Here is a 19933-nt window from a genome sequence, read left to right as displayed (position 1 = left end):
CAAACCCACAACCCGCTACAATATTAAAAGCACACAAAATTATTAAAATTAATTTAATCACTACTAAAAATGTAACACCTATATTAAAATACATAAACAATAATTATGCAAAATGTTCACATCATATGCATTTCAAATATATACTAAAATACATAATAATTAGAAAATGAAATTATAGACAATATTTTTTTAAACAATATTAATGACTTCGATAATTTAAAAATCGCTATTACTTACCTTAAAATCAATATTCTTGACCATGATATTCTTGCAGATGATATTTCCATATCATAATATTTTGATATGATAATATTTAAAATTTGATATTTAGTCTGAATACTGGTTTAATGTTTAATGTGACCATCTCAGTTATTGCTTCAAATACATGTTTCCAATACTGGTTCATAGCAGGTAAACTCCAGGCAACATGCAAAAAACTAAATTTCTGGCTTTACATTTTTTACACCAAGTCACCAAGTTAGACCACCAGGAGTAGGCCAAGCGATACATTCTAGCGTGTAGTGTAAATGCAAAATTTTGAAGTGTGTTCATTTATGCCGATAACTGAATGGCATGTCCTTAACTTGTGCACAACAATATTTCTAAACTCTCTCTGGTGTAGAGTCACTTAGATCCATATCCCTGGCTTCTCTGGATGCACGAGCTGGCATAACTATAGAATCAAACATTTCCTCATGCAACACTGATATATTCTTGCTTCCCCCTCTTCAGCTCAGTTACCATTCGTAATTCTGTTGAAGCCTGGGGAATCTTATATATCTTGAGTGGGCAGCCTGCCTTAATCGATGATAAAGAACCATTGCACATGTTTTGTTTTCTCCTTTGTCTCTAAATACCTGTGAGCTAATAAACGTGCCACTTGGGGACAAGTAACCCAGTACACAAACACCTAATTGTTTTTACAGTCTTACTTTAGCTCACTCTGGAGATGGTGAAAGAATTGAGTATCATTTATTTTACAAAAAATCAATTGTGGAGGGAGAAGGAAAACGTGATCCGTTTAGCTTCCTTAGTGTTCAGTATCTCTCAATCAAATGGGGAAGGATCACCTGTCCTGCATAACCTAGGTATGCAGGTTACGTACCAATTTGTTCCAAATTAAAAACCCTCATACACGTGTTGGATCTTACGGTAAAGCCGTATATCTTGGTTCTCCGCTACTTAATCACGTGTTTGCATAATCACAGAGTTAGTAGTTATGCATCCTCCAGCCGGAGGTTTACCCTTGGTTAAAACAGTAGTGATCAGTGATATGTGGGGTATGTCCTATTAAAAATACTGGTACAGCCAGATAATTGTCTTTAATGGGTCTTGATTCGAGTATAGTCTTTAAAAAGTTCGTTGGTGTGTATGAGAGAGAAATAAGGACTGTCACACACTCTGATTATTGATTAAAAAGGTCAACATGTTTCAGCCCTTGGTTGCCTGGTAGGGTCAGGTGGGCTTTCTTCAGGACCAAGTGAAGGGTGAGAAGAGACCGAGGGCGTCTCAGTGAGTGTAGTCACCTATAAACAGTATTGGCTGAACAATGTGGAAAGTTGTGAATAAGACAGATGTATTTTAAACAATGCTGGATAAGACATGTACATTCACAGCAACCTTGCTATTTCTCACCATGCACAGTTGTGATCGATTTGACATCTACCTCCTCAACACACCGCTGTACAAGCCTCCTCCCCAAAATGGTGGAAAGTGTTTGGGTTGCTAATGCCTTTTCAATGCTACCTTGAGTCAGGGTTCTTTGATCTATGAACCAGTGTTTAGCATGTGCCTCCATTTCAATGCATCAAATGCTTTCTCAGCATCTAGTAACATGGATACTGTTGACAGTGCTCGGTCTATTGTATGTAGCACAGCCATCATCATGCAAAGACTGTGTGCCACTTATCGATGAGGAATGAAACCTGATTTCTGCAGAAGTACAAACCTCTGTATTAGGGGATGTAGTCAATGTGTCATGATCTTGGCGAAGATCTTTTTGTCCATGTTCAATTATGAAAGTGGTCTATGTGAGGCATACTTACTGTGATTGCGAACGGCCTTCTGCAAGACCACAATCACTGCCTCATGCTCCAAAGGGGGGGTGCAGTCTATCATTGGTTATCACCACAGTGTACACTCTTTGGGAGCCAGTGTGTCAGAAAGTTCCACCAGGAATCCATTGCTCCCTTTGAACTAAATATTTTGAGAGTAAAGCAATTGCCATTTTCACATCTTCCTTAGAAGTTTGGCAGTTTAACATTTCCCACAAGGAGCCTTCTATCCAGGCTAATGTGATGTTATCCAGACATCTTTTGATGTCCTGGTCTCCATGTTGCACCCTGGATGTATAAAACTGTTCATAGTATTGTCGAAAAACTCTTAGGGGCAGATTTACAAGCCCCTTGCACCACTTTTGCGTCACTTTTTCAATGTTAAAAGTGATGCAAAAGTGGTGCAAGGGGCTTGTAAATCTGCCCCTTAATATCTTCGGAATGTTCATTTATATTTTGCCATCCTCGCCTAACACAGGGGTCATTTTTAAGTGCTCGGTATTCCTTCTCACCACCCAGGCGAGCATTAAGCCCAGTCTATCCCCTTCCCCAAAAACTCTGAGCCCTCTGTGTTTCCTCAAGTGCAGTACTTCCCTTAACACTCTCTCCTGAAAGTCCTGTAGAGTTTCTTGCATTCTAGACAAAAAGACTGCATCTTTAATGGTCTCATATATAACTGAAGCTTCTTGATGTCCTGCTATAGTATACGTAATCTCCTCCAACAACTTTAATATTTTAGCCCCTTTGGATATACAAACACCATGCATATAAGAATATCTCAAATGTATGGGAGAAGCACTTCGTATGTAGAAACGCACATTTAGCAGGTGCAAGAGCGAGCGTGAAGAGGAGGTTTCTAGCAAAGTCTGCATAGTTCCAGATGCCTCTTCATGGTTTGTTTGAGGGGGACTCTTGCTGCTGCTAAAAAGATGGAGGAAAATGATGAATTCTAATATATAATTGGGTTCAAATGCATGAGGAGCTTTTCCCAAACTTTTGAAATATTCATCTGTAATTTGAGCTTTTCTGTTGAGTGGTTAGCCCAGGGAGTGAAGCAATCGTTCCTTGGAACAACTGGGAGTGCTGTGACATATAGCACAACTTCTCATAAGTACTTGTTCACCAAGCATATAAGCTTTGAAAGCACCCCATAGGGTTATTGTATTTGCCACTGAACCTTCAGGCCAGGTTCCCCACTTACCTGAGCTGCAACTACAACCAGTCAAGGCCCTTTCAGACTCAGCTCTCAGCTCTCTGCTGCATTACTGTAACTGCTCTCCTAGCCCCTCTGCCTGTTCTCATCTGTCTGTATTGGCATTTCACTGCTTTTCTGTTCTCTGTATTTCTCTTCTTTTTCATTCCTCGCTCACACCTTTTTGCCTCTTGTTTGCCTTCTCACTCGCACCTTTTGCCTCTTCTCTTGTATTGGCATTTCTCTGCTTTTCTGTTCTCTGCACTCTCACATTTTTGCATCTTCTTCACCTTCCAACTCACACCTTTTGCCTCTTGTTGCTCTTTCTACAATTTTTATATTTCATTGCCTCTTTGTGTGCTTTGAAACTTTCTGCACCTCTCTTCTCACCTGAATCCCCTTTGCATTACCCTCCCATTTTTTCTGCCCTGTGGCTCCCTTTTGCTGCTCCCTCCAACAATCTCCTGCTTCCCCCTGCCCCACTCCTTACCTACTCTCCTGAATCTCTTCCCACCTCTTTCTGTCTTCTGCAGCCCCACCAACCACGCTCCATGCCCCTCCCACCTCCCAGGACCTTCCTAATGGTGGTCACATTGCATCCAGCCACATGGGGAATGCCAAAGGCAAGCTTGTCTGCACTTGTCCATGCCAGGACTGTGCCCAGCACCACCACCAACCCTGGTCTGTCTGCCTCCCACAGCTACATCTCAGCCAACCTCCACTCCCTTGACACCAGACGCCTCCACAAGCACTGCTACTGCACCAATCCACATCACACAAGAGGCCAATTTACCTGCAGCCCCTGGCACTACACCTGCGACAACACACATGCAGTCACGTCACCCAGCTCCCTGCCCACTTGTCAGACTGCACTGGCTCACACACACCATCTCTCATGCACCCTTCTCAACACACACTCACTATGCAAACATGCCACCGAGATTTGAGACCTCATCATCACCCATTTGCACCCGATGCCCTCTTCCTCAGAGAGGCCTGGCACAACCCCACAACCTTGCCTAACATTGCCACAGCAGTGTCCAAAGGATACAAGATAACCTGCCGCAATGGCATCAACAAGCCAGGAGGAGGAGTCACCATAATTCACATGAATCTATCTAGTGCAGCACCACAATGGACATCACCACTCCTGCCATGGAACACCTCAACGTCTGGCTCCAGTTGGACGGCAAGACCACGAAAAAGGGCAACATTACCTCCCGCACCCCAGCACCACGCCCAAGTTTCTGCAACCTCATAACTGACTTCTTCGCCTCCCTTGCCCTAGATTCCAAGGACTACATTTTCCTTGGAGACCTTAACTTCCATCTCAACAACAACACCACCAACCTTCTCAACAGCATGAACACCAATGGCCTCACCCAACGCGACAATGGCCCAACGCACACCGCAGGCCACATGCTCAACCTCAAAGTCACCTCCACCGACCGCAACAAGTACAGCCACACTTCATAACTCACAAGGACAGACCACTCTATCATTCACTTCAAGATCACCAGACCACGGGCCTCACTCCTGCTCAGCACTGCACACCACAACTGGAGCAAAGTCTCACCACCCACCCCATCACTGCCAACAACTTAGACCAAAACATCAGAAATATCAGCGCTTGGAACACTAACTGTACCAACATGGTCAGCCCACTCAACAACAACAACACACACAGGAGCTGCAGCAAGCAGGCAAGCTGGTAACCCAAAGACCTCAGAACTACCAAACACCACTGTAAACAACTAGAAAGAAAATGATGCATAAGCAGGCACACCAGTGACAGGACCTCATTCAAGTCAGCCCTAAACGTTTCCCACCAACAGCTAAAAGACTCCAAGAAAAAAGCCATAGCCTCACACATCAGATCAAGCTCCAACTATACCAAAGAAATCTTCAACATCGTCAAAGAATTCACCATCCTCCAGCTAATGCAAACAGCATTACCCCCTCACAGGAACTCTGCAATAAACGTGGCAATTTCTTCAACAAAAAGATCGCCAACATCTATAAAAACTTCAAACCCCAGCCCAAGACCACCGGCTTCTTCAACCAACTCAACAGCCCCACTACCTCCACAGACCAGGAACTGGCCAACTGGAACCCGGTCCCCCCCAAGACACCACTGTAGGAAAGTAGGATGTGCTTCTTATGGTTACCCCACTTTTTGCTGATGGCTCACTGTTTTTGGACTATTCTGGTGTGTCAAGCCAGCAGAGAGCAGCAGAGAGCCGTGGAGCCGTGGAGAGCACTCTGAGCAGTTTGCCGAGAGCGACAGCAGTAGCAGCATCGTCAGCCGTTAAAAAACGCCAACGAATTGCGACTGCGACCGCTGCAGTCTGAGCTCTCTTCACAAAACCCCACAAAACGCCAACTGGGCAGAGGCCTTGAAGCCGGCAAAGTGCCAAGTGGTGAGCCCCGTGGCGTGTGTGCAGCGAACGAGCGGGAACACCGGGACAACCACACACCGGGAACCACCACGGAAAATCAGCAGAGACAGCGGATTGCCCAGGGCAACAAGGAGTTGCGGTCTAAGGACCACGGGGCAAGCGAAGAGTCAAGCGAAGAGTCTCCAGCACGCCAGCGTCTGCCTTCCACCCTGCCACCCGGCCATCTTCCTTTCTGCTCCCCTGCACCTCTGTACATCTGCCCCGGCGTGTCCAGTGAGTTTCGAGGCAGAGGCAGCTTCGAGGGGAGTTCCAGTAAAGGTCTTGCGGAGTGATCACATGAGCAGTTGCAGTATTGGCAGTAGCAGCGGCGGCAGTGAAGCGGTGGCGGTAGTGGGAGCCCAGAAGAACCGCGGAACTGTGAACGCGAGAAACCGCAAGCCACACCAGGTGCCACAGTGCTGCTGCTATAGCGAAAGTCTAGGATCATAGCAGGAGTGACGTAGGAGTTGCCCTGCTGCAGTGTTGCGGTAAGCTGCAGATCCTGCAAATTGTAGCAGGACTCTTACATAGAGACTGCACACAGAGGCTCCAGCGTGGAGTCGTGGGATTTGCAGGAGGCTGCGAGGGGGCTATAGCGTCCTTGCCAGGAGAGCGGAGTTCCTTTCTCAGGCTTCCCGATATATCGAGTGCAGAGCTGCAGGGGACAGAACCTAGAACACCGTGGTCTTACCCTAAGCTAAAGCCTCAGCCTCAGTGCCGGTTTTGATTTGGTTTGGGCACCAGGCACCAGGCACCAGTTGAGCCAGCAAGCAACCTTTGCAACCCCAGGTGCAGCACGAACCGTACTGTATATTTCAAGAGCATTGCAGCGGCGTAAGTCTCTACCCTATGCGCAAGATGACTTCTAAAAAAATTACGCTCCGGTCGCGTACTTACCACATCTCCTAGCTGTATAGGGAAATTGAGGAGATCATATAGAGGAACAAAAAATTTACAACATCTTTGCTATAAATCGCAATCTCAATCAACTATCACAGGCTTCTTTCGGAAAGCTCCCTGACTGTTCCTGCAGAGGCAATATTGGGACAAGATAGCATGCATTCCAAGTTTGCCTTAGTAACATCGCCCCCCCTGTCTACAGGGGAAGTTCAGGGAAACCCTTATGGTTCCACGGGAGTTCGAAAATGTCCCTAGAAGGGGCAAGGTGCCAGATAAGATCAGGCACGGAAGATGACCCAATTAGCTCTTTACGAGATATATCTTCAAGGACAAACTTGGTTCCTGGCCCTTGTGGTAACGATCCAATCCAATGGTTTCAACAGTCACAACATAGCCTTTACACCCCTTCTATACCATCAAAAACGGAGTTTCCTGCTGTTGGTATACCTGTTGCTTTGACGCTGATCTGCATGCAGTCATGGGTTCGGATCATCCTCTTAACTAGCAGAATGAGTAATCTCTTCATTGAGCAGGAATAAATCATCCAGCAAGATCGAGGGTAAATATGTTGCCATTATGGAGGGGAACATCGGCAAGGGACTCAGTGTAGAGGGTGTGTTTGGGGATGTTGTAGGAACCAGGGAGGATGCCGGGAAGGATATTGTTGCAATTGTGGAAAAGGCTTCATTTAGTGGAGAACCCAACTTAAGGGAAGACTTTACACTCCCAGACATTGACACTGATGTTCAAACAAGGGGGTGGGGAGCCATTAACATACACCCTGCGAAGAACTCTGTGAAGAGCGGGTATCCAATGAGCAGTCTGATGGAGAAGAACATTTGCACCATAAACTCCCCCCTCAGGCGCCTCTCAATGCCCCTATTATATTGTAGTACAAGTCCCCTGAATGGTAACTCTGTGGAGTCCGTCTATGATGCTCATGATGTTCATGATGTATTTTTGCCTTGTTCACAACCAAAGTTGAGCAACGAGAGGGATGGTGTGCCTTCGGAATTCTTTGTATGCATTGAATGACTTTTAAGTTCTATTTTGTCTTTGTTGGAGAAATTTGTTTTTAGTTCAGATCATATGCTGGAAATGATCTCCGTAATGCTTTTTCGAAATACAAAAAGTAAATAAATTAGGCACCATTATTCCCCTCTCTGTTATACCTGCATGATTGGATGAACAAATCGATGTTAGTCCCCCTTTATTTGCACCCTGCGTAGAACACAGAGACGTGTCTGTTCAAGCAGGTACACCTCTCTTCTCACTGTCCCCAATAGAAGCTTCCTGCAACCTTGAAAATGAAGAGCTAGGTTTAAGCTTACTCTTTGAGGAAGCTGCAGAGGGCCCTCTTCTGGGACACGTCCCACTAAAACTTTACCCTTTATTTATCAAGAGTAAAAGGGGGGCCGATGAAGCCATTAAGGAAGCAGAGAATGTTGAGGGTCATGTTGGGCAAAAAGGCGTGGGAGTGATAGAGGGGGAGGTCCAAAATCCATTTGCCCCTCAAGCCCAACCTCCAAACCCCCTGATGGACTTGGGAACGAAAGTAGTGAAGAGGGGTGGGCTCTTAATAAACTGCAAAGGAGAAAACAGGAATAAGAAACAAAAAAGGAGAAGACGATTACCTAAAAGAAAAATGTCAAAGTTACACTTCCCACAGATCCAGATAGTCAGAGTGCTGCTCAGACTGCAACGGAGGAGGGTGGTTGTCAACTACTCACCGGAGAAGGTGCACCCAGGAACCCAGTTGCAGTACTTCCGTCTCCTAATGGGAGAGTTGGGGCTACTGGAGCAGTAGCGGCATCATCAAGTTTTCCGCTGCAGTCCCCTTTAGTACCTCATCCTCTTCTGCCTAGTGAGGGGGATGATTCCTTGGGGAGGAGAAATATATTGGGAGGAGGAGACCCTACATTTCAAATATGGTCCACAGTTCGTGATGTTGAACTAGATGGTAAACTAGAGGTGGGGTCTCTCACACAGATCGAGTCCAACGCGAAGGTACAGGTGGTTAATAATGGCGATAAGGTGCCTCTATGGATTCCACAAAGAAATGCGTTAAAGAAAGTCAATACGGTGCAGACCGCTTCATCGCCCATCGTGGATTTCATCTGGCTATTTGAGTCCGAATTTGTTCGGATAAATAGAGGACTCCTTCTCAAAATCTTTTCTGAAATAGAGGCATTGCAGTTGTTAGAAAGCAGGGATATTTTAAATGTGAATATTATCCAGCACGAGAATGTTTCCTTTTCTGGAGTCACCTCTTGTTCCCTGTTAGTGGCCAACTTAGCCATACTGAACAGCGAGCACTTTTTAAAACGAGGGTTAGATATAACTTCTGTAGCAAATTTTGAGGATTATTCTACTAGGTGTAGTATAATCCCACGCCCTCAAGATCTGAGGCCGGGTAATCCCGTGGTGTTGCACGCCATGGGCCCCGACTTCGATTCTCCTATGAGCAACGCTAAAAATATTATGGTCTCATTAAATAAAAAGGGCCGTTCAATAAACTTGGTGCCTGATTCTGTAGTTGCGTGTCATCCCCCTAATAAAGAAGATGACTTAGCCCAGTGGAGTTGAGTAGCAAAAACCCTGAATACCAACCATCCAGAGGTAGAAAGAAGAGCTCCTCTGAGGTAGCCAGGGGGGGCTACTTCTGTCCTGGAACATGGCTGGTCTGGGGCACGATGAACAAAAATTGAATTATTTAAAATCTTTAAACCCTCTGATTATATGCCTACAAGAGACTTGGGCGTGCAAAGATCTCAATTGTAATAGGTTTTTTACTCTCTCTTGTCACGCTAAGCACTCTGAAAGGGGAAATGCTAGTGGGGGGATCGCCATTTTGCTTAAGAATAGTATTAATTGGAATCAGAAAGTCTTTTACCATCCATCTAATCTCTGTATTTGCCTGAAGTTGGCATGCCTGGGAGAGTCCGATAGGCCCTTCTTCTTCCTGGTGGCAAATCTCTATATCCCCCCAGGGAAAAATTATGACCATCTGTTGAGTTCACTTTTTTTATATATCAATGAGATAGCCACCATGGAAGAATGCCCTCTAGTGATATTAGTGGGAGATTTAAATGCAAACATTTCTAATTCGTCGCAGGTATTATATGCTAACCCAGATAAGGAAGAAATTTGGCACATTCCCGAGTCGTTTTTACCGGATAAAATAAAAACAGACAAGCGGGGATTCCTCCTGCTCGATAGCATTAGAAGTACAGACTTGGTCATCCTAAATGGGAGGATACCAGTCGATAAAACAGCCCAATTTACCTTTCAGTCTTCCCGTACACAAAGCCTATTGGACTACGTAGCTATTTCGTATCAAATGTTTGGGGCCTGTGAAAATCTAGAGGTTATTCCATCAGTATGGAGTGATCACAGTGTAATATGCTTGACTTTGGCCTTTATTTTTTTTTTTTTTATTTAAGCAGTTTTATAACGCGCTCTATTACTACCAGAGTATCCTGGCGCGAGAAAAAGAGAAGAACAAGCATGTGGCCAAAGAAGACAGAAAGTGATCGAAGAACTAAAACGCAGATCTAAAAAGGTGCGTTTTCAAAGCTTTCTTAAAAGGGACAAAGTTCTGCATCAGCGGCAGAGTGTTCCAGGCTGAAGCTGCCAGGACGGCAATTGACTGGCCGCCAAGGCGAGCGCGCCGAAAGCGGGGTATCTTCAGAAAATTCCCATCCGCTGAACGTAAAGATCGAGTAGGAATATACCGGCTGAATCTTTTTTTCAGGTAAGCAGGCCCAAGATTGGTAACTGCTTTAAATGCAAATGTTAGGATTTTAAAAGTAATCCTTTGAGACACCAGCAGCCAGTGTAGTTCCTTCAGATGACTGCGTACGCTCTCTCTGCTAGGCACATTGCACAAAAGTCTTGCCGTCGCCTTTTGGATGATCTGTAATCTGGCGACAAGAAAGGCCGGTGTGCCACTAAGCAGAGAGTTGGCATAGTCGAGCCGAGAAAGAATTAAAGCCCTTGCAACCGACTCTCTTGCAGCTGAAGGAAGATAAGGGAAGAACTTTCGCATGGCCCTAAGGGATCCGAAGCACACCCCGGTAAGTTTTTGTATGTGTGCCTCGAATCTCAGATCCTCTCCAAACCAAACTCCCAGGTTCTTAGCCGGGATGGTAACTGAGCTTGGCAGGGGAAAATCTGAGGGCCACAGTAGTTCTCTGAAATTAGGTGGAAAATGGCCATACAGTAACATTTCAGTTTTGTCTTCGTTGCATTTCAATTGAGCTGCAGCCAACCAATTAAAAACCGAAGAAAGACAAGACCGAATGACCTCCGTGTTGAGTGCTGTATCAGGCCATGTAAATAATAACTGCATATCATCATCATACGCGATAATTTTGGCCCCCATTTGTTCCGCCAGCACTATAAGCGGAGTAAGGTACACATTGAAAAGTAGGGGGCTCAAAGTAGACCCCTGGGGTACCCCTGTAATAAGGGGCTTAACCTATCCGCACTGAATCAAGGGCACTTGTGCCAGGGCTCGATTGTTTTTAATGGTCGTTCATTTTGGACACATAAAAATATCGTTGAGGTAGGCGCGATATTGAAAAAAAGTCTTCCAGAACAGTATGGTAGCCTTTCCGTTAATATTATGCAATTCTTTGAGGCAGAAATGAGGGAGATAAAAAATTTAAGCTCAGTACCCTCTGGCCAACGTAGAATAAATCAGGATCCCTCTATCCTGAAGGCTTTAAATTACGAAAATAACAATTTAGTTCGGAAGCAATTCAAACAATTTTCTATATGTGTGCAACGGGAAATTAATCGCCTAAAGTGAGTCAGAGGCCGGTATAAATTAAGAGTAAAGAGAGATGAGATGGATGCAAAATGGATAGGGTTGAGAGAAGCAGCGAGAGCTAAAGACACAAAAAGTATTGGCACCTGATCGCAGAGTACTGTGATTCTAGACAGAGGGCACTCCCCATTCCGATCCCAGAAAGGGAGTGGGTGGACTACATTTCACTACCATATGAATCTAACAGTTCAGTCCCTTTTCAGATGCCTGTAATAGAGGAGGCTGTCTGTTTTGAGTATGGTCCCCCGTCAAGGGCTGAAGTGATGGGTTATATAAAGAACGCTAGAACCTCCGGTGCACAAGGACCGGATGGTATACCAATTATGCTAATTAAAAAGGATCCAGCGGCATGGGGAGCACTCCTGGTGCCACTTTTCAACTACTGCTTTCAATAGATTAGTATTCCCTCATCTTGGAAGGGGAGCATTATAGTCCCGCTGTATAAAAAGGGCTCAAAAAGGTCACCTACTTGTTTTAGAGAGATCACGCTGCTGGACGCTGCGGTCAAATTATTCGCAAAAAGCATACTTCAGCATGTGCAGCAATGGGCCCAAGACCAGAACATCTTACGCCAGAACAGGCTGGTTTTCGAAAGAACCACGGAACGCTGGATAACATCGCGGTCGTCCAGACCATTGTGGAGAAATATGTTTTCTCAAAGAATATGTCAGTCTATACAGCTTTTATTGATTTCTCCACAGCGTTTGACAAAGTGGATCATCAGACACTGTGGAGAAAGCTCTCTCATCTTGGTATGCCATACCATCTTTTGCGCCTTATAATTGAACTACACACAGACACTTGGGGGCCGATTCCGATCCTGGAAAAACGCTGTACAAATCTTGGTATGGAGCGTTTTCCCCATACCACTCGTACTTGTAAGGAGGCCACTACAACCTAGGAGGTACGATCCGTATAAATAGACGCACTCCATACAAATTGTAAAAAAGACCATACAACTCGTATATACTAGCGATTCCGATTCGGATTGCTCTGTACGTGACGTTCCCATGTATTCCCGGCAGCAGTTTACAAACCGGTAAGTACGATTCGTACAAACGCACTCCGTACAGCTCTTTTTTTACAAGAGCCAAAAAGTGCCGGAAAAACCTTGTACGCCCCGAAAACAGTACGAGACAGACTCCCCCATGTACGCGTCATACACCCCATGAATACAGGGGTACGGTGCATTTGTACGGTGCGTACGGATGACACGGAAAGTGGGGTACGGTGCGTACATACGCGATGAAGGGGTACTGGTCGCCTTTATAAGCACTGTACCGCAAAATCACGTATGTATGCACCGTACCCCAAAATCGCCTGTGTACGCACCGTACCCCAAAATCGTGTATGTACGTACCGTACCTCAAAATCGCCTGTGTACGCACCGTACCCCAAAATCGCATATGTACGCACCGTACCCCAAAATCACGTACGTACGCTGCGTACATGCGCGATGTTGGGGTACGCACCATACACACTCCTCACATGTGGGGGGACCCCTGTATGCCTCATACCCCTATAGGACCCGTACCCCGGTATGAGTCGTACCCCCAGAACGAGTCATACCAGGGTACAAGGCGTATAGGGGTTCGCTTCGTTGCCCGGTACGAGTCATTCACCGTATACAGGCCATTTTCCATACAGATCGTATGCTGACAACCCGGTACGAATCGTACTTGATGGGTTGGACAGCCTTTTTACAAATTGTATGGTCTTTTTTACAAGTCCGTGTCGTACAGCTTTTCCCGATCCGATTGTAAGGATCGGGCCGATCTGTATGTATTTTTCCCGTACGAATCGTACTACACGGGTTGGAAGGGACTTTTACAATTAGTATGGAAAAAAATACAAATCCTATTTGTATGGAAAATAAATATCCAGGATCAGAATCGGCCCCTTGGTGTCAAGTGACGATGGGTGGTTCGCAGGGGCTTTCCTGCAGGACTAATACACATAACGGTCTCGAGCAGGGTTGCCTGTTAGCACCCCTTTTGTTTTCTCTTTATATTTTTGACCTCCCCGAGAAATTAAATTCAGTGAAGGGGGAGGCCCCTAAAATTGGTACAATGTCCATTGGCTCCCTACTATATGCAGATGACGTTGCAATTTTTGATTTAACTCCCATTGGTTTGCAGCGTCGTCTGGATGTTTTAACTAAATATGCGGAGGACCATTGTTTGAAAATCAATTTCGCTAAAAGCAAAATTTTAGTTTTTCGCAAGAAAGGTCTTCCAATAAAGAAAGGGTTTAAATGGCTGTTGGGGCACGAAGTTCTTGAATTGGTCAATACGTACCTGTATCTGGGGAAGGTTTTCTCAAAAAATGGGCGTGATTCAGAGCACATCAAAAGGTGTTTTGGCAAGGCCGCCTCCCAGGCGGGAGCTCTAAATAGATTTTATAAGACCTGTGGGAGACGTGATTTTAATCATGTTCTGTCAGTATTTAAGGTTAAAGTGCCCCCAACATTAACTTATGCTGCAGAAGTTTTGGATAGAAATTACTGGCTCTCTTTCGATAAGGCTGAAGGCCGTTTTTTCTGTCAAATTTGTAATTTCAATTCCTTGGCTGTCGCACATGTTCTTCATCTGGAATTCCATTTAGTTTCTTCTTATATTTTGTCCTTGGCAGCGGTTCTGAGGTGGGGGAACTCCCTTTTTTGGGGGGATGAGGGAACCCTAGGGGCCGCCTTGAAGTTGGAAATGTTTGCAAAATTAAAACATAAATCAGCTTTTTTTAGATCATTTGCCAATGCAAACCATTTATTTGGGCTTAATTTAAACTGTGATTTACCCATGCCAAAGCCTGTATTGAAGTTATTTCTAAAGAAGTCAATAAGCACGATTAGTACGACAAGAGATATGGCTTTAAATCACCCTAAAGCCCGTAACGGGGTGATCTGTGCGAGTGCGATGGGGAGCAGACCCCAGCCCTATCTCTCATGGAATATCCCACACGGAATTAGAAGGCTAATACTACTCTTAACTTGCTGCCCCTGAGAGAAGTAACAGGCATTTGGGAAAATACTCCAAGAGAGGAGAGAATCTGTGAACTTTGTTGTTCCCAAATACAGGATCTTAATCATGTGTTATTTGTGTGCCCAGAACTTCTAAGGGCAAGACGAATGTTTTTGAGACCTTTACTTATTAAATGTAATATTCGTTCTGCTCAGGAGGCACGATCTTTTGTGTTGTTCCCTCCAAATGAAATGACTTGTTATAGAATATTTCAATTTTTTAAAACATTCCTGGATATTTATTAGAATTGTATTTGTTATAATGTATGTCTTTTTTTACTGTATTGGTGTATTTTTGTGGACCTCTGTTGGAGTTCCGTAACAAATAAACTAATTGAATTGAATTGAATTGACTATTCTGACTGAGATCCTGCTTTCCAGGACCCCAGTCTATCTGCATCCTCCCTTAAAATGCTTATATGTACTTTAGGTACACTCCAGATTGAATACTGGGGTACCCTTATAACTCCCTAGTATATGGTACACCATGTACCCAGGGCAGAGGTACCCCAGAGGCCTCCCATGGGCTGAAGCATGTATTATGCCACCCATGAGAGGTCATTCAAAATGACACAAAAGGTCTGCTACAGCAGCCTGTGTAAGATGGTGTTTGTACCACTTACTGGGAAATAGGCTCACTATATCTATCTAAATCACCACACTTAAAAATCTATCAGCCACCCCTGTGGCAGGCATTATCAATCCTGAAGGCATGTGACTGGGTTTTACGTGAGAGGGTGCCCCTGCATGAGTAGGGCTCCTCTGGAGCCTTCGGAGACCATTCTCTGGGGTTGTATATGATGCAGACAGACATATAGGCTTAAGTGCATTATCACCTTGCGGTAAATGCTAACTTTAAAACATCTGCTTAGAAACATGTCATGTTTGGTGTCAAACACCTTGGAATCATACCTCCACACCAGTAACTGGTGTGGGAGGTATGATTCCACCCTTCTGAAACCACTACTGTGGGTCACCGGTCTACCCAGTACCAGCTTTCTCGGCCTGGGCAGCACACAATGGATGCTGCCAGCCACAGACACAATTCTGCTCTCCTGCTGCTGAGCCAAGCACGATCAGAGGAAAGCATGTCAATAGGCATCCTGTCACAGGGCAGTGTAACCACCTCCCAGACAGGATTTGGTGTATTGGGGCTGGGTGGGTGTACTCTGAGAGTGCCAGAAAGTCTGTACTGGGGGCACATAGTCCAGTTCTGGAAACCATTGGCTCCTGCTCAGGCTCGAAACTGGACAAAGGACATGGGTGTAGCCACCCCTCTATCCTGCCCCTCCCCTAGAACGGTCCACAGAATCCGTCCAACCCCTTCCCATGGATATAAAGTGGGTTACCTGGCTACAGGACTTTAGATTTTATCTGGACAAGATTCTGCTAAGAAGAAACTAAGTACTTTGATTGCCTGCACAACGATTGTACGACTGAAGAACGTCCCTTGGAGTAAAGGAGTTACTCCCCTGCAGCAGCAGGCACTTAAACACATCTGAATGGTTTACTTCTCTAGAGCTTCTGCGGACTCCGAAGATTTCAGCAACACAGGAGGTGGGTTCCTGAAGGTCACTGAGGTAGATCCGACCTCTCAGCAATTCTGAGACCAGTATCCCTAATGGGGACCGTGCAACCCGAACCCCTGTGCACCACGTACATTGGCAAGTACTTATGCTTTTTGGCGATCCCTGAGCTTGTGCATTGGACTCCGTGTAGTCCTGACCCTGAGCAGTATTTGCACTAAAGAAATCCGGCCTCCACTCACCGAGTGCTCTGTGGGCTGGTGCTTTGTAAACTTGCTTGACGTCTCCTCACGATCTCGTCCATTGGTCTGTGGGTCCTGGCTAGGGTCACTGAGTTTGTTCTTGGGCTTTCCTGGTTGCTCCAGAGGTGCCCTGACTCTCCCTTGCTGGGAAGTCCCCTGGACCTTGCTGGTCTACACCGTAAACTGTTTGCTCTAACCCCATGTGGTGCATTTGCCTAGGCTTGTTGGTGCTTCAGCCAGACATTGACTCCTCAGTTCTCGACATCCTTTATGGGGCAGCTCACCCCAAGATCCTGGTCATCCTCAATGTCTCCTGATCCCTGTGGCTGCAGAGTCAAGCATCCCTTCTTCGCACCTGAAGCACCCGACATCGGTGGGCATTCAACTACCAAGTCCCAGACTCTGTCCACTTTGCTTTCAGGTCCATCCCACCTCGAATCCAGGCTTGGATTCCACCGGACAATCTTTGCCTTCTTGACAGCAGTACTTTCTTGTGGCACTCTCTCTGAGGCAAGGGGGAACACACTCCCTTTCCCCTACTGCTCCTTCTCTTGGAAGGCACCTTGTCCATTATTCCAGGATCCAAGGCCTGTTCAGTGGAAGACAAGGTGGGGAAATCATTATAAAAACAATGGTAAAATTGCACGAAACTGTAGCCAAAGCGTGACATGTCACAACAAAAGTGAATGGAATACAGTGGTGGAACTTGTCATGACAATTCGTCAATTCATGATAATTAATGACAGATGCACAACTCACATTTGCAATTTTACCTCTGTTTTTATAATCATTTCCCTACCTTACAACTGTCGCCCCTCATAGGGGCAGGTTTGTCTTCCCAATATAACTGGATAGTGTCCTACTATATTTTTAAACACGCACTAGGGAATGATAGACATACCCAATACCACGTAGACCATGCAAACTTTTTAAATGTGCCTAGAATGTTGTATTTCCTCAGATGATGGTGTGTATGGAGAACATTAGGAGGTGTTTAAGAACTTATAAAGAACTCCTTGTGACAATAACAAGGGTGTTCACTTTAGTATTTATGTATCCCTCTCTACAGGTTACTGAACCACACTATTGAATACTTCTATCATAGTGCTTACATTTGGTAAGTAGCCATTAGTCCCACCACTGAGTGTAGATAGATTCACCTTACGTAGAGTAGGTCCTGAAGAATTGCCATGGATTACTATAACCACCAGGCAAGAAACATGTTGACCTTAGGAGATGAGCATATCTTGTGCTGAACCTTGACATCAGGAAAGCTACCACTCTTCACATTGTTAGTCAGGGGGATAACCATCCTGAATAAAAATGTTATTTGGATTATCCTACCTGTTGTCATACGGCAAGGAACAAAAGATCTCCGATAAAGAGCCCCTTTATGGGTGCCCATTGGGTATTGCAGCGCCGACCAGGAACAGGTCCAGATGATGAAGCATGACACCTAGCTTGCTGGGTGTGTGATTAGCCTAGTTCTGACAGAGCGGGATCCCCTCCTATCCCTCTCCTATATCCTATCATTATTTATGATAGCTGTTGGTGGTCTGTATTTTTATTCTTCACTAGGCACAACCCTTTGAGGAACAGCATGCCATGCAATGTGTGAACCCATTGGGAATTGCAAACAGTGTCTCAGAAACTGTTGTACATTCCAATTTGCGAGTCGCAAATTGCGAGTCGCAAATGCGATGCAAATTGCTACTCGCAATTTGGTGGGTCGTACATCTGGCCCCATATTACTAAGCAAACATAGCCTTTAAAAATAGCGCACAGTGCATGCAGTATCAAAAAACTCCATATATAAAAGGAGTGAAATTGCCTTATTAAGCTGATAGATGTTATGTTTTACAAAGGTTGGTTTTAAAATGACCATTCTTTTTCTTAAAGAAATGATTAGATGCATATTAAAATGTTTAAATCTCAACCCCCATTTGCATTCACTGTCCTCCTCAATGAAAGCATTACATTTTTTCTTATTTAAAAAACAACAGATTAAAAGCCACATGAAATTTCAATAACAATATTCTTAAATGAGAGTTGAGTAGTGAGGATAAATACAGGTACACACTTTTTTCTGCCAGGTTTCCAACATATAGGCTCAGATGACTCTGTCGATAAATAGTGTAAATGATTGATCCTGAATTCTCTTTCATAGGCTTTCTTCAACTCTCTCATTGAGAGTTGGGATGAGTCTTCCAATTTATAATCTACAAAATGTAATTTTTACCAATCTATTCCTCACCTCTCTCACCCATATTAGGTCACTAACCCTTATTTCTTTTGCACAGAGTTTACCCAAAATTACAATGATATATTGCAGGCCGGTCTCACTGCTTCCATTCTTACAGCAGGCTCATGGCCTCTGGGGCTAAACTTAGAAGTTGTTTTTAACATTTACCATTGCATTTATCTCAGTTAGGGTCTGAGCTAAGACAAACATTGTGTGGGGACCATAGTTCTGTATGCTGTGAAAACCAGGGTCAATGAGCGCCCACCAAAATCTTATTTAAATTTCACCAGCATGCCAATGGTCAAAAGAGTCTGAGCATCCCCAATTTTCCTATGCAGGGACGAGCTTAATTTTAAATTGAACATCATTCCCAAGTACTTGTATGATGTAACTACCTCCAGTTCTTTATCTCCTAATATCTACTTATAAGGATTAGCATTCATGCAAAATATTACATTTTTTATCTTGTCCATATTGACGTAAGATAATGTGCCACACAATATTTACTATATGCTTCAAATGTTCTTTGAAGTCCCTATTTTTGGTGAGAATAATTTTGTTTCTAACAAAACCTGTGGCAGATTTGCAAGATATAGGTAGAATAGCAGGAGGGGCAAAACATTACCAAGAGGATTATTTTTGTAAGTGCTCCACTGAGATCTAGTTCGACATATGCCCAATTATCTTCAAGGATCGTTAGAAGGCACTTCGTGACCCCATCCTTCTTAATTCAACCCACAGTATTTTCTTGCTAACTTGGTTGAAGGCAGATTGGAAATCAATAAAACAGCAGAATATTTTTCCAGTTTTATCCAATGCCTTCTGATCTATTGCCCATAGGCTTAAACAATGATCAATTGTTGAATGACCCTGCTTACACCCTCCTTGCTCAGTGGGCACCAACTTATAAAACTCTACCCACTCCTTCATAAAAAATGAAATTGCTGTTAAATATAGTGTAAATGCAACATCCATTAAACTTGATAAAGGAAAATTTGTGGGGTCAGACAGGTCTTTTATTATTGGTTTTATTTCTGCTCCTTTCATCCTAGGGGGTCTATTATGATGTCAACCGTAAAGGCTCCAAATGGCATTTGATTCATCCAAATCCGATACGGAACCTGCTTTTCTGACTGACTCGGACACTTTTCCCAACTAGCGATTATGATGGCTGGAAAGCATTCAGACTGTCCATTCGGTTCTGAAAGGCATTGGGAGTGACCAAATCGTAGCGGTCTACAGACCATGTTTCCAGCCGAGCGATTAGGATGTCAGATTTGAACAGCCTTTCCAAATCGGTTGTTCTGACAGAGATCAGCTGTCAGAATCTTAGTTTGGGGGTCTGTAGCAGGGCCCCCTTTACCCGGGGCCCACCGAATCGGGCCTGTGCATGCACAGTGTGGCAGGCACCATTGGGTGCCCACCACAGGGTACAAGATATTCCCCAACCACCCCTTTTGTCAATGGGTAACTGTGTTCTAGTTCACAACAC

This window comes from Lissotriton helveticus, chromosome 11 (genome assembly GCF_964261635.1).
Source record: "Lissotriton helveticus chromosome 11, aLisHel1.1, whole genome shotgun sequence".
NCBI lineage: Eukaryota > Metazoa > Chordata > Amphibia > Caudata > Salamandridae > Lissotriton > Lissotriton helveticus.
Note: the sequence above shows the minus strand (reverse complement) of the source record.